This window comes from Podarcis tiliguerta (genome assembly GCF_965153285.1).
Source record: "Podarcis tiliguerta genome assembly, chromosome: 16".
NCBI lineage: Eukaryota > Metazoa > Chordata > Lepidosauria > Squamata > Lacertidae > Podarcis > Podarcis tiliguerta.
The window spans coordinates 2,137,171-2,164,416 of record NC_139549.1 but is presented as its reverse complement, the minus strand read 5'-3'; the positions used below and the strand labels follow the sequence as shown (position 1 = coordinate 2,164,416).

General features: G+C 46.7%; 2 long non-coding RNA genes across 3 annotated transcripts; one reads left to right on the top strand and one right to left on the bottom strand.

Annotated features, from left to right (window-relative positions):
- Positions 1 to 7,373: 7,373 nt before the first annotated feature.
- Positions 7,374 to 25,436, bottom strand: LOC310666248. The gene is made up of 3 exons (XR_014505805.1): positions 24,945 to 25,436; positions 15,620 to 15,722; positions 7,374 to 7,969 (listed from the first exon to the last, which is right to left on the bottom strand). It is a non-coding gene; the product is annotated as an uncharacterized lncRNA (long non-coding RNA).
- LOC310666255 lies at positions 24,353 to 26,231 on the top strand. Of its 2 annotated transcripts, none has more exons than XR_014505815.1 (2): positions 24,353 to 24,480; positions 25,436 to 26,231. It is a non-coding gene; the product is annotated as an uncharacterized lncRNA (long non-coding RNA). The 2 variants fall into 2 exon arrangements; XR_014505816.1 differs by lacking the exon at positions 24,353 to 24,480 and adding an exon at positions 25,001 to 25,137.
- The last annotated feature ends 1,015 nt before the right edge of the window (positions 26,232 to 27,246 follow it).

The window sequence follows — 27,246 nt, the reverse complement described above, 5'->3', positions numbered from 1 at the left end:
ATTGGAAACTCCTGTTTTCTTTCTCAATAAAGTATTATTGCATCTAAACTTTAGCCTCTCGTGTTTTCTTCCTCAATTGTATGAAATCCACACATGCACTCAAGGTTAGAATACAAAGGAGATTGTTGGATCAGAGCAAAAGTTCAGTTGAGTTCAACGTCTTGCTCACCCTGATGGCCAACCAGAGCCAGGAGCCAGGAGCCAGGATGTCCATGAACAGATCATGGAGGCTACAGCTCTCTTCCCATCTTGGTTGCCCCTAACATTTATTTACTTATTATTTATTTGTAGCATCTGCACCCTGCTCTTCAGCCAAGAAGGCTCCCAGAGCAGTTTACACATAATCTGAACAAGACAAGTCCCTGCCCAGAGGCTTACGATCTAAAAAACAAAGTACCACAGAGAAGGGGGTAATGACAGGGAGGGGAGAGGAAAATCAAAATCAAAACCCAATTTCTAATCAATTGTTCCCTGTAATGAGAAACTGGCATATTTCAAGTGCCTAATGGAGCTAGGCTTTTGGAACAACTGATGAGTTGAGAAGGGTATGGAATGGATGGTCCCAGATGATGGTTGAGGGCAGTGCTATTTTTCTAGAAAAAGAGGTGCCAGAACTCACCATGAATGCCTCCCTTCTTTTCGTATAATGTCAATGGAGCCCACCTGAGAGGTGCCAGAACTGAGTTCCAACGAGTTCCAGCTGGAAAAAAACCATCCTAGTTGATGGGAGTGGAAGTCTACTGGAGCCTGATTTGGACCACAGACCTCCCCTCACTTGCCATTATCCCCATCCCAACTGAAAGGAGATCCATAGATGGATGGTATGGCCCATGATTTGTGTGGACAGGCAGAGTCCCCCCAACCCCAGGTGACTCTTGTGTGGAATAATGACTCAAGACACTATGTTATGGGATTAAAATTGGCCACAACTTTATTAAAACTTCAGATGTAGGGAGACCTTGGCTTAGGCATTGGGTGTTTATCCCTCCCAGTCCCCATCCGGGGAGCTGGGGAACACCAGGGTTATCCAGAATGTGTGGGGATTGGGCTGGCTCTGGAGAACGTCTGTTCAAGCAGAGAGCCTGCCCCACATTTCACCGCCGTCGAAGGGGAGAGCAATGACAACCTCTTGGCGTATGGCCAATGCCTCCCTTCAAACAACCCCTTTAATGGGGAACCCTGGGATCGCCACTGCAGGGGGGGGGGTCACCGCTTCACCCCCCCCCCATTATTTAGGAAAAATAGACTAAAGGATTCCGCCCAAGGCCTGAAACCCCCAAAGTTGTCATGTTTTGCTACGGGGAAGGCAAAACCTGCCAATGCAGGAAAATTCCTTTCTGGCCCTTCAACAGCAACTGTGACGTAGCAGCGCCTGCATACCTGTGGATAAAAGGTTAACCTGCAAAAAAAGGCTTAGCTGAGGGAAGACAGGGTGGGTGAAGCTGTGAAGAGGACTGAGAACTCCCAGGTAAGTTCCGCCCACTATTGTGCGGGCAGGGCAGTCCCTCCCCTTACCTGGCCAAATCTCCTGGCAACGCCTCCTCAGCTGGGATTGGGTAACTGGCAGAGGTAGGCAGAGACTTCCAGGTGTCCGGCTTGGGGGGGGGGCAAAGCCAGGCTGTACTGGCGGGAGCCGCATAGGTCCAGGGGGGGCTGCATGCGACCACGCAAAAGGCACCGCTCATTTGATGTGTGGAGCGGTCATTCCCTGATGAAGCCCCTAGGTAACACCCTCCATATAAAGCATGGACAAGGGAGTTTGTGGACCCACAGATGCTGTTTGACTACAACTCCCATCATTATTGATTCATTCAATTTATACCCTCCCCTTCTTCAATAAGAAGTAGTAGTAGTTTTTATTTATATCCCACCCTCCCCAGCTGAAACAGGGCTCAGAGCGGCTAGCAGCAATAAAAGTAACACAATTTACATAAAATCACAATCAATTAATTGAAATACATTCTAAAATCAATTCGTTTTAAAATCAATTCAGAATCAAACTAATGGCAACCATTGGGCTAGAGTTCTATGAGGATCAGACTGTGCCCTGGCCAAAGGCCAGGTGGAACAGCTCCATCTTGCAGGCCCTGTGGAAAGATGTCAAGTCCCACAGGGCCCTAGTCTCTTGTGACAGAGCGTTCCACAAGATCTGGGCCACAGCCGAGAAAGCCCTGGCTCTAGTTGAGGCCAGCCTAACCTCTCTGTGGCCTGGGACCTCCAGGATGTTTTTATTTGATGACCGTAAGTTCCTCTGTGGGACATACCAGGAGAGGTGGTCCCGTAGGTACGAGGGTCCTAGGCCATATAGGGCTTTAAAGGTTAAAACCAACACCTTGAACCCAATCCTGTACTCCACCGGAAGCCAGTGCAGCTGGTATAGCACCGGGTGAATGTGATCCTGCGGCGAGGACCCCATAAGGAGTCTCACCGCGGCATTCTGCACCCGCTGGAGCCCGGTGTGGAAAACACACAAGCTGAGAAACAACTGAAATATCTAAATAGATTTACAAACAATTCCAGTACAGGTGCAGGCTAGTTAAAAGTCTTGTTAAAAGGGCAAGGTCTTCAGTAGGTGTGGAAAGGCAGCAGTCAGCCTCTGGCTATTACTTCACAGAAACAAATTCCCTTGTGTAGGTGGCGCAACACTAAAGGAAAGATTCCAGTCTTGTGTGAAACAGACCCTTCAAAAGAAGTGGAAGGCTCTCTCTGCTGCATAACACAGGGACCAATATGGTATACAGTGGTGCCTCGCAAGACAAAATTAATTCCTTCCGCGAGTCTCTTCATCTAGTGGTTTTTTCGTCTTGCGAAGCAACCCTATTAGCGGCTTAGCGGATTAGCGCTATTAGCGGTTTAGCGGCTATTAGCGGCTATTAAAGGCTTAAGGGATTAGCGGATTAGCTGCTAAAAGGCTATTAGCAGCTTAGCGCCTTAGAAAAAGGGGGTGGGGAGCGAAAAAAAATTTCAAGACTCGCAAGACATTTTTGTCTTGCGAAGCAAGCCCATAGGGAAATTGGTCCTGCGAAGCGCATTGAAAAATGGAAAACCCTTTCGTCTAGCGGGTTTTCCGTCTTGCGAGGCATTCGTCTTGCGGGGCACCACTGTATAAGGGATGAGATGATATTGTTATAAAAAATTCAAGACACACACACATGCAATGGCGGAAACACACGCCACAGAAAACCAATCCTTCGCCGTTCAAAAATTAGGAAATATTCCCTGAGGGGGAAATAACCGCTTTAGTTGAGTAAACAGATCAATCTCAAAGCAATCTTGGCTCTCTTAATGATACCAAATAATCTCTCCACACCATGCTTCATTTTAGATACCCCTATATCATATTCACCTTTCCTCTAAACCAGGGATGGTCAACTCCCAAGAGACTGCAATCTACTTACAGAATGAAAAAATTGCAGTGGGATTGCATTTTTTGGGATGTGGGTGGCACTGTGGGTTAAACCACAGAGCCTAGGACCATAGCTGTCAACTTACAGATTTGAAAAAAAGGGACCGGCAGCCTTGAAAATAAGGGACCAGCAGCCAAAATAAGGGACCTGTAGCCTCACTTTTCTAGGCACTCCAGTCTTCCTGTCCTCCTGCAATCTGGTCAAACTCATGCTGGTAGCTTCAAGAACTGTCCAACCAACTTTGTATCAGAGGTTCAACTGAATAGAATCTGAATCACATGCACCACAAGGCCTATGCAGCCTCAACTTAAGATGGCTCCCCAGCATGGCTTTGCACTGCAAAGTTTGCAGCAGCACGTGCAACAAAATGGTGTCCAGCATTCAAGAACCCCCTCAGCTTGCATTAACTAGCCACACACAAGGCATGCAAGCTCCACCCCCCAGTCATTCTTAGACTTCTTATTGGGTGAGCAACACAGCCGAGCAATACAGTTGGAGCCTCCCTCCTCCCTGGCCGGCAGGGAGGGAGGGAGAGGAGCTGCTTCCTTTGAAATTTAAGGTACATCATTTAAGGGACACTTAAGGGACATCCATCAATAAGGGACAGCAGTGGGACATGGCGCTGGAATAAGGGACTGTCCCTTCAGATAAGGGACACTTGACAGCTATGCCTTGGACTTGCTGATCAGAAGATCAGCGGTTCGAATCCCCACGACGGGCTGAGCTCCCGTTGCTCAGTCCCTGCTCCTGCCAACCTAGCAGTTCGAAAGCATGTCAAGTGCAAGTAGATAAATAGGTACCGCTCCGGAGGGAAGGTAAACAGTGTTTCCGTGCGCTGCTCTGGTTCGCCAGAAGCGGCTTAGTCCTGCTGGCCACATGACCCGGAAGCTGTACAGCGGCTCCCTCGGCCAGTAAAGCTAGATGAGCACCGCAACACCAGAGTCGGTCACGACTGGACCTAATGGTCAGGGGTCCCTTTACCCCCCATTTTTGGGGGGTTCAGGTCAAAGTTGATGAGCTTTTTCTACAGAGGAGGAGAGCCCCATTTTTATGGGTTTGGGGGGAGGAAGAGGAACAGCAGAAGCACCGAATCGTGACCCGCACGTGAGCAGACGCGGCACTGCAGGTTGAGAATGCTGCGGATTGTGAACACGTTTGCAACGCGAGCGTCCCCTGTAATGGCATTTGGATTTGAGGATGGAAGATAATGCTTGTTTATAGAAAGTGGTTTTGCAGGGTGTTATATTGGAGTGGATGAAGTGAATATTGTTTATATACAGCGGTCAGACGAAGAATCAGAAGTTCTTTAATTTCTGAATTTTCTTTCTCTCTATAAATCTCTTTCTGCTTCTTCTTTATTTCTCTCTCTTTCCATTTTTCCTGCTTTCTCTCTTTTCCTATGTTTTTATTGCATTTAGATCAATGTTTCAGTTTTGGACAAAAGAGAGAGAGAGATTTGATATTTGAATTTCTCTTTATGAATCCCAATAAAACTTTTTTTTTAACAGCTTCAGACTCCCTGTCCGAAACCCCCGAGTGTGACTTCCGTTAAGCATATAGACAAATACGGAACTAGGTGGAGCAATGGACAGACTCTTTATATGAGAGCTCCCCGAGATATTTATATATTATGAAGTAGTTCATTTCGCTGTCAAGCAGCTCTTAGAGAGAACTTTCTGATGACAAGAGCTGCTTGACAGCGGAACAGACTATCGCTGGCAGTATTTAAACAGAGGTTGGAGGGCCATCTGTCAGGGATTCTTAATCTGTGATTCCTCACTGCAGGAGGCTGGACAAGATTATTCCCGGAGGTTTCTTCCAACTCTACAATTGGATTCTATGAGTTGTATGTGATTCTATGTTGTTGTTGTTTAGTCGTTTAGTCGTGTCCGACTCTTCGTGACCCCCTGGACCAGAGCACGCCAGGCACTTCTGTCCTCCACTGCCTCCCGCAGTTTGATCAAACTCATGCTGGTAGCTTCAAGAACACCATCCAGCCATCTCGTCCTCTGTCCTCCCCTTCTCCTTGTGCCCTCCATCTTTCCCAGCATCAGGGTCTTTTCCAGGGAGTCTTCTTTTCTCATGAGGTGGCCAAAGTCTTGGAGCCTCAGCTTCAGGATCTGTCTTTCCAGTGAGCACTCAGGGCTGGTTTCCTTAAGGATGGAGAGGTTGGATCTTCTTGCAGTCCATGGGACTCTCAAGAATCTCCTCCAGCACCATAATTCAAAAGCATCAATTCTTCGGCGATCAGCCTTCTGAATTCCATGCAATTCCGTGAGTTCTAGCATAGCCACTTCTGCCCTTCGAAGGAGGTGGGGTTGTGGGCTTCATGGCCCCTCCAAGCGTGCAGAGGCTGGAGCCCAGCCCCCACGCGATTGGGGGGATTCCCGGTCACGTCACCTCCTGGTCGGCCAATTGGCTGGCTCAGGGGGCACGGCCTGCCCTATTTAAGGCAGGATGTGGCTGGGAATCTCCCTCTTTGCCGCCTGCCAGCTGTTCCTGCTTTTCCCACTGTCAGGGAACTGCCATCGGGTCAGAGGCGAGAAACAGAAGGGCAGTTGTGTTACAGGGAGCCTCTGAAAATCTTGCGAAGCAGATCCTCTTCCGGGGAGGAGGAAAGCCCCACCTCCTGTGGGGAAGAGAGGCAAGGACCAGAGGATGCTGGTGGGAGCCTCAGCACCGCTTCTGGGCAAGCCGGACAGGAGGGAAACACGCCCTTCCCCTTGCACATCCTGCACAGTAGTCTGGGGCACAGAGAGGGGCGGAAACGGGTGGGGGTAACGAAACTTATGTTGGGGGAGGTCCAAAAAAAGACCACTCCCGGATTCTGCTAGTGATTGAGCCAGACATGAGCTGTGGGGCTCTTCACTGTAAATAAAAGGTAAAGGTACCCCGGACCATTAGGCCCAGTCGTGGCCGACTCTGGGGTTGCGGCGCTCATCTCGCTTTACTGGCCGAGGGAGCCGGCGTACAGCTTCCGGGTAATGTGGCCAGCAGGACTAAGCTGCTTCTGGCGAACCAGAGCAGCGCACGGAAACGCCGTTTACCTTCCCGCAGGAGTGGTACCTATTCATCTACTTGCACTTTGACGTGCTTTCGACCTGCTAGGTTGGCAGGAGCTGGGACCAAGCAACGGGAGCTCACCCTGTTGTGGGGATTCGAACTGCCGACCTTCTGATCAGCAAGTCCTAGGCTCTGTGGTTTAACCCACAGCGCCACCCGCGTCCGTTCACTGTAAATAGTTTTCACCAAAATAAAAACCTGTCAAACACGGGGTTGGAGTCCTGCCTGGTTACTCTTGAGCAACCACAACAGCCATCTGACAGCCACCCTCCCACCCTATAAGGTTTTTGTTCCTTGACCTTGCTATGGACCTTGGTTGGTCGCCGTTGAGGGGCCTGATAGGAATTTTCCCACTTGGCAAATTGGCACCAGCCATTAGGTTTCCGCCTACCTCGTAGCAAATCCTCACAACTTTCTTGGTATTGGTGGTTAGGCATTGGTATAGTTCTGTAGATGGAAGAGGGGAGGTAGCGCCATCACCTGCCCCACATATTGAAGGGTAGTCCAACAAAGGATTCCAGGAGGGGTGGCCCTGTCCGAAGCCTATGGAGGTGAAGGCCTAAGGCACGCCCCCAACCCGTGACCCCGGGGGAGTTCCTAGTTGATGTGCGTCAGCAGGACTCCCCCTACTGGTGGTTAACCCTTCCCGGACTTCAAGCGGATGGGCTGAAGTCGGATATAGTCAGTTAGGACCAATGCCTAAGCCAATACCGCTCATCACCTGTAACCAATAAAGCTGTGGCCTTATTTAGCCCATTAACCTTAATAATTGTGTCACATGTCATTATTTCCGCTGGGGGGAGGGAAATCGCCATGCAAGTGGCGATGAAGAAACATCCTTAGGGTTAGCCCCTCCTGTGCAAAGTTGTAGCTAGAGCTACTCAGACAAGGAATGAGACGCCATCGTTTTCAAATGTACCTTTTATTGTTTTGATAACTCAAGCACATTCATGTACAAAATCAAAAGACCACCGGCTTGTTTGCCAAGGTTTGCTTTTAAGAAAGGTTGGGGGCGTCCCCTGCATATTAAAACCTGACTGCTGCTTACAATTTGTCAGAAGGAATCTGGGAATGAGTGGATGGCTTAAATTCCATCCATCGCTGATGAACTGCATCTACTCCCAGGGGCCTTGGGAAGATTTCAGTTTCCCCAGCCAGACCCCCAAGGGGACGAATTGCAGGGCCTCGGGTTGCTCCATCCACCGTAGCTCCCTTGTCCGCCACATCCACCGAAACCAGCGAAACTGCCGAAACTGCTATGGCCACCCATCCGGCCAGAGCCACCATAGCCACCTCCACAGCTTCCACAACCTCCGAAGCCACCGGAGCTGGCATACGATCCATAGCTGCTTGGCTCATAGCATCTGGGCCGAGACGTCGTCGAACCAAACCAGTGGCCGGAGCCTTGGCTAGATGGTTCCCGGCCTGATTGGTTGCCGCCGCATGATGACAGCCCGTACGTCCCGTAGTTACTCATCCCTGGGAGAGCAAACAAAGGTCTGGAACAGACAAAGCAGAGACAAATCTAATGCAGGGAATGTGATGTGAGGCAGGCAGAGAGAGACAGACAGAGAAAGAGACATAAACAGAGGGAAGCATAAGAGACAGGTGTGAAAAGAATTAGAGGAAAATGGGGCAAGAAGGTCGGGACAAACGTGTCCTTAATTCACTTAGACCAGGGGTGCTAGTGCCAACTTGAATAAAATATAGACAATACTGAGGACCCAGCTATACATCTGCAAGTAAAATGTTTTAATTGTATTGTAAAGTGCAATATACAAATTTGACACTAGATGGCGGCAGTGAGCTATGGAAAATTCAATTTTTTCCCCCAAAATGTTTGAAAAACAAAACAAATGCCAACTAAAGAACAATGGCAAGAGAAGTTGATGAACTATGCAGAACTGGCAAAAATGACAGACAAATTAAGAAAAAGACAATGGCGACTTTGAAAAAGAACGGGAACCGTTTATATTATACCTGCAGAAACAAAGGAAGTCGATAGACTTGATGGCAGAAATTAAATAAAGATTCACACTGTTAGTATTAGAAAATGTTCAGAAGATAGAGAAATATTATAGTGTATTTACTTTTACTTTTATGTTTTTAGGTTGGATGTTATGTTATTAATAACTTTTTCTGTTGAAAGATAGCAAAGTGGGTGAAAGGAGAAACAAACCAGAAGCGGAAGTTTGGGGAAATCTTGGAGGGGAGGGAGGGAGGAATATATTGTAAATGTTAAGAATCTGAGATGTATGTAATGAATGAAAAAGAAAAATTAATAAAAAATTAATAATAATAATAATAATAATAATAATAATAATAATAATAATAATAATAAATTTATTTACACCCCGCCCTCCCCAGCCAAGACCGGGCTCAGGGTGGCTAACAACCAATAATAAAAACAAAACAAAACATTAAAACAGCATTTTTTAATATGTGTGTAGATACCCCCTGAGCTTGCAGGACCAATGTTCTGGTTTGCGACGATCTCTCGCCAAACCAGAGAAGGCCCTATGGCTTCTTGGCAATGTAAACATCTCAGTGCCTCATAAAGTTGCTCTTTTTTGCTCTGGCAGCCAAAAAGATGAGAAAGAAGACCCTGGACATTATAGCATTGAACCGTAAGGAAGACAGAGAGATCTAAGCAGAGACTATGATTTGAGGCACAGCAGCCCTTTACAGTGGTACCTCAGGTTAAGTACTTAATTCGTTCTGGAGGTCCGTTCTTAACCTGAAACTGTTTTTAATCTGAAGCACCACTTTAGCTAATGGGCCCTCCTGCTGCTGCCGGAGCACGATTTCTGTTCTCATCCTGAAGCAAAGTTCTTAACCTGAAGCATTATTTCTGGGTTAGCAGAGTAGGTAACCTGAAGCGTATGTAGATTATTTCAACAAGATAATATTTCTAGTTGATTACTTCTCGTTTCAGGGATTTTCACAGTATTTCATTTGTTTTGTGCACTTTCTCGGTTCCACGACTGTCTTTTTTCTACTGGGATATATTCCCTGGCTGAATCCCTGAAGAGCCACTGCCTGTCCATGTAGACAAAACTCTGCCTCACCAGAGTGGTGCATGCTCTGGTTATCTCCCACTTGGACTACTGCAATGCATTCTACGTGGGGCTACCTTGGAAGGTGACCCGGAAACTGCAATTAATCCAGAATACGGCAGCTAGACTGGGGACTGGGGGCGGCTGCCAAGACCACATAACACCGGTCTTGAAAGACCTACATTTGGCTCCCAGTACGTTTCTGAGCACAATTCAAAGTGTTGGTGCTGACCTTGAAAGCCCTAAGCAGCCTCGGTCCAGTATACCTGAAGGAGCATCTCCACCCCCATCGTTCTGCCCAGACACTGAGGTCCAGCGCCAAGGGCCTTCTGGCAGTTCCCTCCCTGCGAGAAGCCAAGTTACAGGGGACCAGGCAGAGGGCCTTCTTGGTAGTGGCACCCACCCTGTGGAACACCCTCCCATCAGATGTCAAAGAGAAGAATAACTACCAGACTTTTAGAAGACATATGAAGGCAGCTCTGTTTAGGGAAGCTTTTAATGTTTGATGTATTACAGTATTTTTTTTAAAAAAATTGGAAGCCGCCCTGAGTGGCTCGGGAAGCCCAGCCAGATGGGCGGGGTATAAATAATAAATTATTATTATTATTATTATTATTATTATTATTAGCTACATAGATCGGTCTGACTCAGTACAAGACAGCTTCCTACGTTTCTTTCTCTCTCTCTCTCTCTCTCTCTCTCTCTCTCTCTCTCTCTCTCTCCGTAATGCTCAGCTGAAAAATCAAATAGCTCAAGCCAACACTCCTAGGGATTTAAAGGCAGATTTAGTCAAGCTGGACTCACCCAAGTCTTCCTCAGAATGCAAAACGAGAGAAGCCAAGAAAATGCGTTTAGCAAATGCCTCGATTCTTGGACACTTTTATACTCTTGCCATGGACAGCTGCGTCTTTACAAAACACCTCCGTTGCACAACTTCCAGGGTAATTATAGGCCCAGGATTGTTGAAGGCTTCGCAGCCAGAAGTATCTCATTGTCGCCCCCCCCCCCCCCTTGTCGCATTAATGTTTGTATGTGCTTATTAGCTTTTGAAATTTCTGGCTTTGTAGACTTAGCAGACTGCATTCAACATGCATTTTCTTTACACATGGGGGGGGGAGAGGAGAGTCCCTTTGTGAGCACACCCTGGAATAATGAACTGATGCTCGAGGGAACTTGGGCTACAGTTTATTAGCTCCCACAAGATGTGCAATTCAAGACACACAGGCTTCAATGCCAAGTCTCTGTTGCCCCTTCAAATCCCCATCCCTCTTCACAGAATGACAATTCTCAAAGCTGTTGATCAGTCAGTCCCAGAAACTCTGAGTTTTGTGGCCCTGTGAGAGGAGGAAGAGGATCTCCTCTTAACAAGTCCCAGCACCCTTAAGAAATTACACTTCCCATGATTCTTTGTGGGAAGCCATGACTGTTGAAGGCATGAAAGACACTCTTCACCAGGGGTCAGCAAACTTTTTCAGCAGGGGGCTGGTCCACTGTCCCTTGGATCTTGTGGGGGGCCGGACTATACACTGGTACCTCGGGTTACATACGCTTCAGGTTACAGACTCCGCTAACCCAGAAATAGTACCTCGGATTGAGAACTTTGCTTCAGGATGAGAACAGAAATCGCGCAGCAGCAGCGAGAGGCCTCATTAGCTAAAGTGGTACCTCAGGTTAAGAACCGTTTCAGGTTAAGAACGGACCTCCAGAACGAATTAATTTCTTAGCTCGACGTACCACTGTATTTTGAAGAAGAAGAAAAAATGAACGAATTCCTATGCCCCACAAATAACCCAGAGATGCATTGTAAATAAAAGTGCACATTCTACTCATGTAAAAACACGTGGGTTCCCGAACCGTCCGCAGGCCAGATTGAGAAGGCGATTGGGCTGGATCCGGCCCCCGGGCCTTAGTTTGCCTACCCATGATTTAGATGTTGCAGCGGGTGAGCTTGATGCTATCTTCACCTGCAGATGACATGTTTCTCAGTAGCGATAAAATCCAGTCATGAGAACTGGATTGCACGGCCGAAAACGATCAGCCTCTGACCCGGAAGTGGGCAGCCATGCAGCGCTGGTAAGAACGGGCGGCAGCAGTGGGTGGCGGGGGTCGCCGCAGGCCGGATAAATGAGTCCCTCGGGCCTTATCCGGCCTTAGTTTGGGGACCCCTGGTTTATGGCTTCATGCTCCACTGACTTGGAGGACTTTTATACAGACGATTGGACAAATTCATGCAGGAGAAGACTATTGGTGGCTGCTAGTCAGCATCTTAAAAAGCAGAGATATCACCTTGCCAACAACGGTCCGTATAGTTCAAGCTATGGTTTTCCCATAGTGATGGATGGAAGTGAGAGCTGGACCATCAAGAATTGATGCTTTTGAATTCTGGTGCTGGAGGAGACTCTGGAGAGTCCTATGGACTGCAAGAAGATCAAACCTCTCCATTCTGAAGGAAATCAGCCCTGAGTGCTGCTCACTGGAAGGACAGATCATGAAGCTGAGGCTCCAAGACTTTGGCCACCTCAGGAGAAGAGAAGACTCCCTGGAAAAGAACCTGATGTTGGGAAAGATGGAGGGCACGAGGAGAAGGGGACAACAGAGGACGAGATGGTGGGACAGTGTTCTGGAAGCTACCAGCATGAGTTTGACCAAATTGCAGGAGGCAGTGGAAGACAGGAGTGCCTGGCGTGCTCTGGTCCAGGGGGTCACGAAGAGGCGGACACGACTAAGTGACTAAACAACAGCAACAAAGTCACAATGGCTCTGCTTCTGCTACTGGGGCAGTGATGCTTCTGAGGACTGCAGGAGGAGAGAGATGCTCATGTTCTTGGGTCTTGCTTGTCGGTTTCCCACAGGCACCTGGTTTTGCCTTGTGAGAGCATGACCCTGGACTAGGTGAGCCACTGGTCTGATACAGCAGCTGGGCTTTTCTTAGGCTCTTAGGCACAGCATTCAAACAAATCACGGCACAGCCAAGCTCTTAGGTGTGTTTCATGGTAGGTTTCGGGATCTCGGCTATGGTGTACATATATTTATCCACCTATAAAACTGAAACATTAACAATGGGGAGAGAGAGGGAGATTTCCTCTGAAGAGAGTCTGTTGAAGAAAGCTTCCAGACTTACTGTAATTAGCTCTTCAGATGTGGGTAGGGTTGTGAAATGTGGGTTTTCCTACAAAACGAAAGTTATACGCTTGGGAAACAAAGAGTGAGGCTGGCTTTCTAGGCACATCAAAGAAGCATTTCGTTTTCAGCTTTGTAAATATAAACAGGGAAAACAGGGAAAGAAAAACGCGACTCCGCGTCGCCATCTGGTGGCACAATGTTGCCTCGCACATATAACGCATATAAATCTGTGTTTGAATTTATAACGCTTTAAGTTGAAACGATTCTTTGATGTGTCCAGATCCAGCATAGCTGAATCCTAGGGTTGTTTTTTTAAAAAACAAAACAAACCAAAAACAAATCAGTTAGGGAGATCCCTTCCCCATCAACTAATCAAGTAGAGAATTTGTCACCCTGGTTACTCCACGAGAGGGAGGTGAAAGGTCTGTGAGTGCCCCCTGCTGGAATTTAAAGGAACATAAATGAGACCTATAGATGCCCTCTCAGATTCTGGCATCTGGCATCTGTCCTTCACTGCCTCATATGTAGCCTCCCTCCATCTGTCATTTGCTCCGGCTTTTAGCTAGGATTTTTTAAAAAAAATATTGGAATTTTATTTACAACATAACATAACCCCCCACCCCCCAATACACAAATTCACCCTCATTAAATGTGAACGTAACATACAGTGAGCATAACATACAACAATAAAGGTAAAGGTAATGGTCACCCCCTGACCATTAGGTCCAGTCGTGGCCAACTCTGGGGTTGCGGCACTCATCTCGCTTTACAGGCCAAGGGAGCCGGCGTACAGCTTCCGGGTCATGTGGCCAGCAGGACTAAGCCCCTTCTGGCGAACAAGAGCAGCGCATGGAAACACCATTTACCCTCCTGCCGAAGTGGTACCTATTTATCTACTTGCACTTTGACATGCTTTCAAGCTGCTAGGTTGGCAGGAGCAGGGACCGAGCAACGGGAGCTCACCCCGTCGTGGGGATTCAAACCGCCGATCTTCTGATTGGCAAGTCCTAGACTCTGTGGTTTAACCCACAGTGCCACCCCTGTACCAACATACAACAATACATACAACCAAATAAAAGACTTCCTTTATCCTGTATCTGGCCTCCTTGTTTACTTCTTATAAGCTGTTTCCTTTATGAATAATTATTAAGATTTTTCTAATTTTAACTTAAAAATCCACAAAGTCTCCTGCAGACATTAATCGAAACAAGTCCAGGTATGTATTTTAGGGCACTGTTTTGGGAAGTATTCTCCGCATTTCCCCCATGCTTTTTGAAACTCTTGTCTAGTGTGATCTCTAATTGCCTCTGTTAACACATCCTTCACTGGGTTTGGGAGTTTCTTCTTTTCCTTAGAAGAATCTTCTTCCTCCAGAGTATATTTGAGTCCCAAGGAGGCTGTTCCTTTCCATCTCCTACTTCTCCTGGCTCAGCCTCTGCCTCCCACTAAGATTCCAGTCTATTCCTCCTACAGGACACTCTGTCCTTCACAATACGCTCAGAGCGGAAGTTCTCTTTCCAGAATCAACTCTTTCTCCCATCAGTGGCATAGCATGGGTTGTCAGCACCCGGGGCAAGGCAAGTAATTTGCGCCCCCTAACCCGAGGCAAGGCAAGTAATTTGCGCCCGCTGCACTGTCCCTCCCCCAGATAGTCCCTCGCTCTCTCTCCGCACCGCACCTCACGCCTGGCACCCTCCCCTCCACAGTGGGCGGCGACCCGGCAGCTCGGATCGGATTCGCACAGCCAGCACTGCAGTGAGAGAGGGTGAGTGAGCCAGGTAGGGGCAGAGAGCTGCGAGTGCGAGGGCGCCCCCCCCCCCGATGTTGCGCCCGGTGCGGCCGGCCCCCCTGCACCCCCCACGCTACGCCACTGTCTCCCACTCACTCTTTATACCTCAGCCTGTCTTCTAACTTGTCGCCCTTCTATCTCCCAACCTTTCCAACCCATAACTGTCAACGTTTTCCCTTTTTTAAGGGAAATCCCTTTATTCCGAATAGGACTCCTCGCAAGAAAAGGGAAAAGTTGACAGCTATGCTCCAACCTCAATTCCAACCCACTTCAACCAACCCTCTCAACTCCCTGTCTCTCTTCAAATCCTCTCCTTTTAAACCCTCCCTCCTGGAATCACGGCCAATCAGAGGCTGCCGTTCATTTACCATTTGCCGGCAGGGAAAGACAGAAAAAAAGAAACACTTGTTGTCAGTGGTGAAGCCGCATGCTCCACTACCGGGGTGGAAAACATGTGGGGATGTGGCTTGTGCTCCCTGGAGGTGTGGCACATGCCTTGGGGGCGTGGTGCACCGCCCACGGGGCATGGTGCGCATTCTGGGGGCGTGGTGCGCTGCCTGTGGGGGCTCGGCATCCAGCGTGCACAGGAGGGTGCACGGAGCATATCTGGGGTGGCCGCTGCGATGGCACCCTACCGGAATAGTGGTGCCGGGGGAGGTCCACTCCCTCCTTACTCCCGTTCCTCCACCAGGGCTTGTTGTTCCAACCGGTCCAGCAAAACCAACTTTTCCGCCACAGTGTGCAGCGCTGGTCTGCACTGAGATGTTCTCACTGAAGCCTTAAATACTATCCGGGAGTCATCACCTGTGGTTGGGGTCACCTCCCCATGGCCTTGTCTATGTTTATGTCCTGCAAGGTCATAACAAAGGTCATAGCAAATGTCAGGCTGCAAAGGGCAGCCTTAATATTCCCATGCTGCTCTGCTTTGTTATGACTCACATGGGTCGGAGGATACATGACCCCACGTCTTCACTCCTTTTGTCATGTGACCTTTCTATAATAAGCTCTGATTCCAGCAAGCTGTGATTAACTCTTAGAGAGCGCTAATTGACAGAGCGGCATTATTTACGGCGAAATCTAGGTCTCTGCCTAGATGCAGCTTTGAGGGCATCAAAAGGGGAAATTTTCAGGGCATCGCGCCTAACTCCTCATAATACAATGGTCTTCTGGATATTCCCTACCTTAATTTTTTGATGAATTAAAGTATCTCTGCATAGATCCAGTCGTGTGGTTAAAACTGTGATAGGTTTTGCCAGTGTTTGAGAGGCAGTGTGACCTCCGTGGCTAGATAAGATTTTTTTAAAAAAGAAAAGCTTATTTAAAAAATGAAAAACCTCTTCTACATAACAACGCATAATCTAGAAATGTTATGCTTGCATAGATGGTATCGCTATCCCCGAAATTCAAACCCAGTCCCTTGGAAAGGCAAGGGGGGGGGGGACCCCAAGGTTTAAAGTGTTCATAAAAAGAATTAATTACTGTTTCATCTTCATTCAGATCGGGTGCAACTGTCGAATCGAGAGTCACAAATCACTACCGTTTGGGGGGAAATGACCTGTGAAGCAATTACTGCATTTTTTGTTGTTGCTGTTTTCCAAACGAGTCTGTTATTAAATCTGGGGTTATATAATTGCAAGAACAAATTAGGGGCATAACCCAATATCGCTTGACATGTGCAACCACTAATGAATGCTTGCAAGAAGCGCTGAAATCCTTTGCAGCAAAAGAACCTCATGAAATCCCCTCCACCACAATGATATCATGATGATTTCTTTCTAACAGATGCACTCTGACAAGGGGCTGGAGAATCACCAAAATAGGATCACTCCGGTGACCTAAAAGTAGATCCCATTAAACTCAATGGGTTGTCTTCAGAGTTACTACTATTTAGAGCAGATCCACTGAAATTCATGGGCATGAGTAACGCAAGTCTGTTAATTTTAGTGGGTCTACTCTGAGCAGGACTAATTTTAGATAGAACCCACTGACATTTCTGCATAGGCCATTATTGAACTGTGCTGTTAGACACCCCCTCTTGTTTCTTTTAAAAGACTAATACAGTGGTACCTCGGGTTAAGTACTTAATTCGTTCCGGTGGTCCCTTCTTAACCTGAAACTGTTCTTAACCTGAAGCACCACTTTAGCTAATGGGGCCTCCTGCTGCCGTTGAGTGATTTCTCTTCTCATCCTGAAGCAAAGTTCTTAACCCGAGGTACTATTTCTGAGTTAGCAGAGTCTGTAACCTGAAGCGTATGTAACATGAAGTGTATGTAACCCAAGGTACCACTGTATTGACTGCAACGATTCTCAAAACAACTGGCTCTGGATATGCATTTGTGCTCTTCTTGGGTAAAAGACACAGCGGGTTTGAAAGAGATGCAATGCAATGTTGCAGCGCAAACCGCTCTCGCTCAGGGGGTCCAGCCAGCCAGCCAAGACTTTTCCAATGCCACAGCAGCACCTTTGGAACTCCCTGCCTATTGATAGCCTGCAGCCACCTCCACTGTACTCTTTTTGGCAGCTGCTAAAAACATTTGTTCGCTTTGACAAAGTTACCCAGCTGTTTAGAAAGTTGGTGCAAGTTTCATTCTGTTTTTAGTCTGTTGTTACATTAACTTTTCAAAAGTCTTAAATCTACAGAAATATTATAAGATTAATGAATGTTAAAATGACATCAGCTTGAATCTAAAAGGTTATTAGTATAAAAGCTGTAAAATTAAAAGATTTAATATTTTAAGATTTAAAGGAGATTAAGTTATATCAAGATGGTAACAATTAAGACAAGGATTAATTAAGATAGAGGGTAGGGATTTGCTGGTTAAATATATGATTTGGAATACAGTGAAGGGAGGTTTGGGGAAGTCGGGAAATAAGTAAATGAAAGAAATATCATGAAGATGAAATTGTTTTTATTAATGTTTTTCTTTTGTGATGTTTTTTGTTTTTTGTTGTTGTTGTTGTTTCTGTGTTTTTGTAACTTGTATTTTTTGTTTTGTTTTGTCTTATTTTTTGTGTAAAAAGCTAATAAAATATTTTTAAAAAGTCTTAAATTACTGTTGTTAATTTTTATGGGTGATAATTTTATTGCTTTATCTTTTCTCAAAACCGCTTTGAGTTGTTGTTTTTTTAAATCAATTGGTGTATAAAATTTTATGAATTTAAATAAATAGATAACCCACACGGTCCTTTGCCACTTTTCCAGAATGTTTTCTCCCTTCCCTTTAACACTTTAAAAACTGTTTTCATTTATTTTCATCGTACAGAAGATAATTTTTGAGGAAACAGTTGTTGCAACAGTAAACACCAAATAACTTGTCTCGATAAAATTACAGAAATTTTATCATGCCATGTGTTAAAGCTTCATTTGGTTGGTGGAAGAGAACATGTCACATTTTCCCATGAGTGCCGGGTGGATTCCTGCCACAGTCTGAACAATTTATGTATTCAATAATACACTTGCCATGCGTTATAAAAGGAATGTGGATTGTGTTTGCTCTTTGCCGCTCTCACCTGGCATCTTCGTTTCTTAGCCAATGCTGAAGAATCTGTGCTTAGCCCAACACTGGTTTTCCAACATCTGGCTAGCTCCATACGGACAGCAGTCAACAGAAAGGTTAAGAGGTCATCTTTAGGATAATCCTGAGCAGACAGGATCCTAAGCCCAAGTAGGGTCCGGAGTTCATCTCCCCATTCCACTAGGACCCTCCTTGAGTCGCTCAGCACCAATTTACCAACTGCACTGGCTCCCGGTGGAGTACAGGGTCAGGTTTAAGGTGCTGGTTTTGACCTTCAAAGCCCTATACGGCATAGGACCCTTGGACCTACGGGACAGCCTCTCCTGGTCTGCCCTGCAGAGGACCTTAAGGTCCACAAATGACATCACTTTGGAGGTCTCAGGTCGCAAGGTGGTTAGATTGGTCTCAACTAGGGCCCAGGGCCTTTTCAGCACTGGCTCCAAATTGCTGGAACGCTCTGTCACAAGAGACCAGGGCCCTGCGGGACTTGACGTCTTTCCGCAGGGCCTGCAAGACAGAGCTGTTCCGCCTGGCCTTTGGTTTGGACTCAGTCTGACTCTTACGTTTCCCTCCCCTTATGGTTTTGATCTATGGGCTACTATTAAAATGAGGCTCCATTTTAAATTGTATTTTTAACCTGTATTTTAAATTGCCCCCCCCCCCCATTATGTTTTTACCGTAATTTTACTGGTGTTAGCTGCCCTGAGCCCATAGCTGTCAACTTTTCGCTTTTTTTAAGGGAAATTCCCTTATTCTGAATAGGACTCCTCGCAAGAAAAGGGGAAAGTTGACAGCTATGCCTGAGCCCAGCACTGGCTGGGGAGGGTGGGGTATTAATTATTATTATTATTATTATTATTATTATTATTATTATCCCCCCAGCTCCTCCCATTCATCTTCAGGATTTGACCATCCCCTTTCTGACCGCACCATAGGGCTCAGGATGACACGGTCAGCAAACTGATGACATCTGGTCAGACCCTCACCTGGAGTACTGTGTCCAGTTCTGGGCACCACAGTTCAAGAAGGACACTGACAAACTGGAACGTGTCCAGAGGAGGGCAACCAAAATGGTCAAAGGCCTGGAAACAATGCCTTATGAGGAACGGCTAAGGGAGCTGGGCATGTTTAGTCTGGAGAAGAGGAGGTTAAGGGGTGATATGATAGCCATGTTCAAATATATAAAAGGGTGTCACATAGAGGAGGGAGAAAGGTTGTTTTCTGCTGCTCCAGAGAAGCGGACACGGAGCAATGGATACAAACTACAAGAAAGAAGATTCCACCTAAACATTAGGAAGAACTTCCTGACAGTAAGAGCTGTTCGACAGTGGAATTTGCTGCCAAGGAGTGTGGTGGAGTCTCCTTCTTTGGAGGTCTTTAAGCAGAGGCTTGACAACCATATGTCAGGAGTGCTCTGATGGTGTTTCCTGCTTGGCAGGGGGTTGGACTCGGTGGCCCTGGTGGTCTCTTCCAACTCTATGATTCTATGATCTATTTGCGTCTTCATTCGATGGTAGTGCTGGGAAGCCGGGAAGCAGACAATAGGCTTCCAGATCTCTCCACAAACAGTCATTAGTGTTTTATATGCTTGAAATATGTTGCTGTTATTATTATTATTATTGCCTCTATGGCTTGACACCCAATCTTAATGGGCTCTGGTGTTATTTTGGTATAATAGCCTCGCAAGAGGTCATCAACCAAAGCGGAATGTGTCACAAGTCTCCCCAGTTTACGTCATGATGGGTTGGAGGTGGTGGGAAGCTGGAAGGTGGACTTCTTCTGCTCTAGTTTTCCCAATTTATCTGTGACAGACCTAGCTGGCTAGTAAAAAATGCTAATTTTGTGTGGCAGTTGGGAGGTCCACTTAAAAAAAAAACAACAACCCAAAACCAAAAGGTATTAGCACCTCCACTCCATGTCCATTCCAAGTCCATTCCTGTGTGTTGTCTGAAAGTTAATCCTTTGTTTGTGGGGAGCGGGACACCTAGCCTCCAGTGCGTATTCATGTCAATGAACGCCATTGCCACCAAGGACAGGCTCCAGACAATTTCAGGGGTCAGCAAACTTTTTCAGCAGGGGGCCGGTCCACTGTCCCTTAGACCTTGTGGGGGCCGGACTATATTTTGAAGGGGAAAAAACCGAACAAATTCCTATGCCCCACAAATAACCCAGAGATGCATTTTAAATAAAAGGACACATTCTACTCATGTAAAAACCCATGATTTAGACGTTGCTGCAGGTGAGTTTCATGCTATCTTCACCTGCAGATGACATGTTGCTCAGTAGCGATAGTATCCAGTCATGAGAACTGGATTGCACAGCTGACAAGGATCATATATTTAAAACATAGGTAGGCAACCTAAGGCCCAAGGGCCAGATGCAGCCCAATCGCCTTCTTAATCCAGCCCGCGGACGGTCCAGGAATCAGCACGTTTTTACATGAGTAGAATGTGTCCTTTTATTTAAAATGCATCTCTGGGTTATTTGTGGGTCATAGTTCATTTCTTTTCTTCCAAAATATAGTCCGGCCCTCCACAAGGTCTGAGGGACAATGGACCGGCCACCTGCTGAAAAAGTTTGCTGGCCCCTGGTTTAAAACTAAAAGAGAATGGAGGTCTTGTACGTGTTTAGCTTCTACAGTGGTACCTCGGGATGCGAACAGGATCTGTTCCGGAGCAACGTTCACATCCCGAACGGAATGCAAGATGCGACGGTGGGTATGCGCATGTGCGGGTTGCGCTCCGCCGCTCAAATGAAGTCAGCGCATGCGCGAGCGGCGAAACAGTAACGCGCTCCATTACTTTTGGGTTGCCGCAGAGCGCAACTTGAACGCGCTCAACCTGAAGCACATTTAACTTGAGGTATGACTGTATATGGGACCCAGGTGGCGCTGTGGGTTAAAGCCTCAGTGCCTAGGACTTGCCGATCGAAAGGTCGGTGGTTCGAATCCCCGCGGCGGGGTGCACTCCCGTCGTTTGGTCCCAGCGCCTGCCAACCTAGCAGTTCGAAAGCACCTCCGGGTGCAAGTAGATAAATAGGGACCGCTTACCAGTGGGAAGGTAAACGGCGTTCCGTGTGCTGCGCTGGCTCACCAGATGCAGCTTGTCACGCTGGCCACGTGACCTGGAAGTGTCTGCGGACAGCGCTGGCTCCCGGCCTCTAGAGTGAGATGAGCGCAGAACCCTAGAGTCTGGCAAGACTGGCCTGTACGGGCAGGGGTACCTTTACCTTTACCTTTATGACTGTATATGCTTTGGACTTCATACCTTCCAACATTTCTCCAATGAAAACATGGGCATCCTAAGGGAAAGCGGGGCATTCTGGGATCAAATCAGAAACCGGGATGGCTTCTGTAGATCTAGGACTGTCCCTGGAAAATAGGGAGACTGGGAGATTCTCAGAGTCTCTGGTTTTGTTAACGCTTCTCTCCCGCCTCCACTGGAACACAATTGTTTTCAATTCAAACCATTCTGAGGTGAGGGTTTGGTTGTTAGTTAGTTAGTTCTTTTTACAGTTAGGCAGTATATAATTTTAGCAACCAAGGGGGTGCAAAGGAAAAAGCTTGGCGAGGGTTGGGGCTGAGGTGTGAATACATTTCTAAGCTTCATACCACATGAGGACTGGAATCTTGTTTTGAAATGCAACAAAAATGGGGAACCTCTCGCCAGCCCACCACACATTCCTAGCTCTGCGTGCATATGCTTCGTAAATCTCCTAATTTGCAAGCCAGTTGTTTATTTCTGCCTTGGAGATGTTTCTTTCAAATCATCATGGATGTTTTGGCCTTCGCAGTTTGAAACATCACAAAAGCAGCATTTGAACAAGCAGGAGTTTTAAATCTGATGGAAAACCTAGGATAGAATAAATAACATTAAAGCCAAAATATGGTATAATATGGCAGTGAATAATGGATGAGAAGTAGAAGTAAGGAGTAGACGTGAAGTCAGCTATATAGGAAAAAGTCATTTTTATGTTAAATGCATTGTGAGTAATATTTAATGTATTGGTGTTCTTCTTGTTTATTTTTCTTTTCTTCTTCTTTTTAGTTTTTAGAAGGTGATGGATATTTGTGTATCTTCATATTTTCTTTTTGTATGTGGTGTATTTTTGTTGTTGTTGTTGTTTAGTCGTTTAGTCGTGTCTGACTCTTTGTGACCCCCTGGACCAGAGCATGCCAGGCCCTCCTGTCTTCCACTGCCACAGTTTGGTCAAACTCATACTGGTAGCTTCCAGAACACTGTCCAACCATCTTGTCCTCTGTCGTCCCCTTCTTCTTGTGCCCTCCATCTTTCCCAACATCAGGGTCTTTTCCAGGGAGTCTTCTCTTCTCATGAGGTGGCCAAAGTCTTGGAGCCTCAGCTTCAGGATCTGTACTTCCAGTGAGCACTCAGGGCTGATTTCCTTCAGAATGGAGAGGTTTGATCTTCTTGCAGTCCATGGGACTCTCAAGAGTCTCCTCCAGCACCAGAATTCAAAAGCATCAATTCTTCGGCGATCAGCCATCTTTATGGTCCAGCTCTCACTTCCATACATCACTAATGTGGTGTATTAAAATGAAAGAAAAGAAACACCACAAAATCAGAACACACACACACACACACAAACACACACACGTGGCATCTGGCCTAGACTTCAGCGTCTTGAGCATATTTTTTCTACATTTGGATGCTAAGCACGTGCCTTTGCCATGTTTTGCTTGTCCCTCAGTGGTGGACCATTTGGGCAGGCGCTTCGGAAGCAAACCAGTCCAACTGCCTTCACTCCCGGTTTGAGTCTGATGGAAACAGTTGATTAAATGGGAAGGAATGAGGCCCATAAATTTATGGAGCAACCGGAACCATTGGGAATGGACGAGGACGTCCTCATTTTTATTTTTAACTCTGGTGTTCCTAAACAGGAGTGCTGTTCCCATACATCAATTTGAGACGTGATGCATGTGTGAGTTAAGTATGAGTTAGCTGCTAACAGGTGTCATGCCACGCACATTCCTACCCATGAGGTGGCTCGGGAAACGGGTATAAAAGCCCTCAACTCTCGGGGTTCCTCCAAACACTCTTCTGGACTTCAGCTCCTCAGAGATCAAGGTAATGTACTCCTGCTTGGAAACATTCTGAATCTGGATCTGTGCTGTTAGAATTGCAGTTTTAAGAATGTGTTCGCTAGGAGATAAATAGTTCTAGGAGAAGGGCCACAGGACATAGAGCAGCTTGGGCAACCCAACCAGATGAGTGGGGTAGAAATAATACTATTCTTATTCTTAACAGAGTACCTCCACTGTTAGAGACAATATGCTTCTGTATACCAGTTGCAGGAAACTGTAGGGAGCTGCTGTTGCATTCAAGTCCTGCTTGCAGCTTTCTCACTGGCAACTGGTTGTCCACTGTGAGGACACAATGCTGAACTAAATGGGGCCCCTTTGGCCTAATCCAGCTGGCTCTTCTCATGTTCTTATGGATAAGGCTCCAGGTTCAATTCCCAGTATGAGGACTAGAATCTTTCTCTTAGGGGATGGGACGTGGTGTGTGCTTTTTCATGCAGAAGGCATCCCTAGTAGAGCTGGAAAACCCCCCTATCTGAAGCTCTGGAGAGCCACCATCAGCTGGCATAGACAATGCTGAGCTAGATGGATCAAAGTTCTGACTCAGTAGAAGATCTTATGTCAAAGGCTGGGGATAAACCATTAGTGAGCACCATGAGTTCATTTTATTACTTCAAGAAGTAATGACGGCCACCAACGTGGATGGCTTGAGAAGGGGATTCAGCATATCGGTGGGAAATAAGGCTATCAGGGGCTATTAGCCATGGTGGGTATGTTCTGCCTTCACCATCAGAAGCAGCGTTTCGGGACTCACAAGAGAGAAGGGAGCTGTTGTGCTGAGACTCTGCTTGTCGGTTCCCCACTGGAACCAGGTTGTCCCTTGTGAGAGCACGACACTGAACTAGACAGGGCTCTTTTCATGTCCTGGTGGTGGAAGTTTAAGATTTTGTGGGTGTTTACTTGGCTTCTCAAGCCATGCCTTGTTTAGCTTTTGCTCCCAGCCTGCTCTGCTTATAAAGCAGAACTAATGACAAGGCATCTCTGGGATTTATAGCCCTGCACATCAAGATGAAAGCACAAAAACTGGTTCCTTAAATGTCAGCCTGGGCTTTCATGAGTGTTTGTGGAGTGGGTAGGAGGTTGGGGTAAGAACTACCTCTTGGGATGAGAGGCAACTCAATTGGTTGATGATAATTCAAGGACAGAGATGGTGCAGAGGTCTGGCAGCGAACAACTAAAGACTCACATACCCAAACACAGCTTCCTACCAGAAACATCCTCTCAGCGGGTGTGATTGGCAGAGAGGGTCCTCTTGATAGTTCCTCCACCCCAGAGGTTCAGAGGGTGGCAGCCCAGGAGAGGGCTTTTTCTGTGGTGGCCCCTAAGCTGTGGGACTCCCTCACCACAGAGGTGTGTCTTCAATCTTCATGAAACAGCTTTTGTAGAAGACTGAAGATGTGCCTCTTTACCCTGGCTTGTGACACTTGAGGTACACATTTTTAGGACACACCTTCTTTTTTGTTGAAAATCATTTCTAATATTATGTTTTAATGTTGTAACCTGCCCTGGGATCTTAATGTGGAGGGCAGATAAATCATCACCATCACCATAATCACCATGGATTTTCTAGAAAGGGTCAGGAGCTTTCCATGGGCTCCTTTTAAGCATACAGCCATTTCCATGAGGGCTAGAAGCATTATTTATCAGTTTGGTGGCCGAGATGCTTTAACGATCTCTGAACTTTTTATGTGCTCCTTTCAGAAGGCTCACAAAACCCAAAACCTGTGCCTTAGACACCCATAACCACTGGGACCTGGAAGGCCGCAATCTCATTCTCCCCTTAGGCCTGAGGTTCCCCACTGTGGTGTTTGCCCGTTCGTTTGAAAATGTCTGTACAGGGGGAGAGAAAGGGTTAATATGTAGACCAATAGGAAAGCCGGAGGCGGAGCCTACCTGTTTATAAAAGGGCTTAGCCTGAGGTTTGGGTAGTGGGTAGCTGGTTGGTTTTAGTGGGTTGGTTGGTTGGGAAAGGCAGTTGGAAAAGCAGTTGGCAGGCAGCTGGAATTAGAGAGACAGTTAGAGCAGTTGGTTCTTGTTTGAGGGGAGGTAGAAGAGTTAGAGACAGGATAAAAATAAGGCTAAGAAGGTAAAGAGTAACAACGTTTGGAATGCAGTTAAAGTTCATTTATGTCTGCAATAAACTACACTCTTCTTCGTTAACTTAAGAACCTGACTGAAACTAAATGATTTATCTGGAGGACCTGGTTGGTGGCAGCGGATTAGTGGTGTACGGGTCAATAGTCCATGAGACGACTGGGGGCTCCATATGAACACCACACCCACCCTTTATTGAGACCCTTCATTGACCCAGGAGGTTTGGTCTACTTGGCCTTTGAAATCCCTTGCGATGCCACAATTCTAATCAGGCTCCTTTTGCTTCCCAGTTCTTTGCTTTCCAAATCCACCACCACTACCCGCACGATGACTTGTGGCTACGGAAACTGCTGCAACCCCTGTGGCTCCGGAGGATGGGGCTATGGAGGCTACGGCGGCAACTGCAGTGGTAACAGATGTTGCGGCGGCTATGGAGGCTATGGAAGCTACGGAGGTTATGGTGGCAACTGCTGCAGCAACAGATGTGGCGGCTACGGAGGTTACGGAGGTTACGGCGGCTACGGCGGCAACTGCTGTGGTAACAGATGTTGTGGCGGCTACGGAGGCTATGGAAGCTATGGAGGTTATGGTGGCAACTGCTGCAGCAACAGATGTGGCGGCTATGGAGGCTACGGAGGTTATGGCGGCTACGGTGGCAACTGCTGCAGCAGCAGATGTTGTGGCAGCTGGGGATGGTAATTCTCTCTCACCTACGTGAGAAGCATCTGAGCAAAGGACTTGCCTCCAACACTAGCCCTACTCAGAGTAAGCCCAATGAAGTGAACGGACACAGCCAACTTAGGCTCATTCATGCCAGTGGGTCTACTATGAGCAGGACTTGGTTGGACACAACAGAAGGTTTTCCTCCAAGTTGAGTTTCCTGGAAGCTCCCTGAACAGGGTCTTCAAGGGTCTCAGTCTCCAGCTCAGATGCCTGCTTTTCCCCTGCTGTTCCTCACTGTTGCTTCCTCATCACTCCACCCTGTATGGTTTGGTCTTCTCCACAAGAGGACATCCATCCCCTTCCTCATCCCCTTTGTACCTTCCTTCCTACCTGTTCCAAATTAAATACCATACTGCATCAGAACCAATGTCTATTGAGTTTTCATTTCCATTCTGTTTTCCTTTGAATCTAGCTGAAATTCCCAATTTTCAGCAGTTGGGTTTCATGGAATTCTATTTAGTATTGATCCAGAGCAGATTCCAGTGTGTTGTTAGCAGAGTAATAACTTAAGCACATTGCAGGATTCCCCCCAAAATAGACCAGAGGCAATTATTATTTCATCCAGCAGAGCTTTACTGCGACTGAAGGCAAATGAGCATACTGATCACAAATCCATATACATTCAGGATTGGCACTGTGCACAAGAAATCCAGTTGCAGCAGACTTCACTTAAACTTACAATAAGTTATAATAAGTCTAAACCTTAACAGTAAGCATACTATGTACAGAACACCACACCAGAAGGAAGAGAGATAGAAAGAGAAAGTGAAACCCAGGCTCCTTCTAACCCTACTTTTATAGTCAGCATGACCTTGGCAGAAAGAGATAATGTAGCAAACCAGCATTGGCTGAAAGAAAGAACTCCACGCCGCTATGGAGAAACTCAGAAATTTGATTGTAAAGTACGGTACTTGCTAGCAAGTTGACTCAGAGGAATAATTTCCAAAGTCGGCTCAGCAAATATTTATAGGACTTTTTACGTCATAACATGTAAGAGAACATTCAGCAAATTAGAATCTAACAGCACCCTTCTTTACCTGGATAAAAACGATAAGGCACATGTCGATAAGGCACATAACTCCTTTTATGGCTCATCCTGTACCGTGATGGCTATGCAAGCAATCCTAGGAATTGGCAGGGTGTTGATCTATGCAAGAAATACTAAGAAATGGCAGGGTGTTGCCCTTTTCACAAAAATGCATGCCATGAGTCCAATTTAGATGCCTCAATAACAGAACCAGTCTAAGCCAGCTGTACTCAGCTTCTCTGAAGGAATAACCCAAACATCAGGAACCTTCTGCTTGCTTCTTTCACATAGAGAAGCTTCCAGAACCCTCTTGAATTAAGTAGAATAGAAAAGATCTCTACACATCTTATC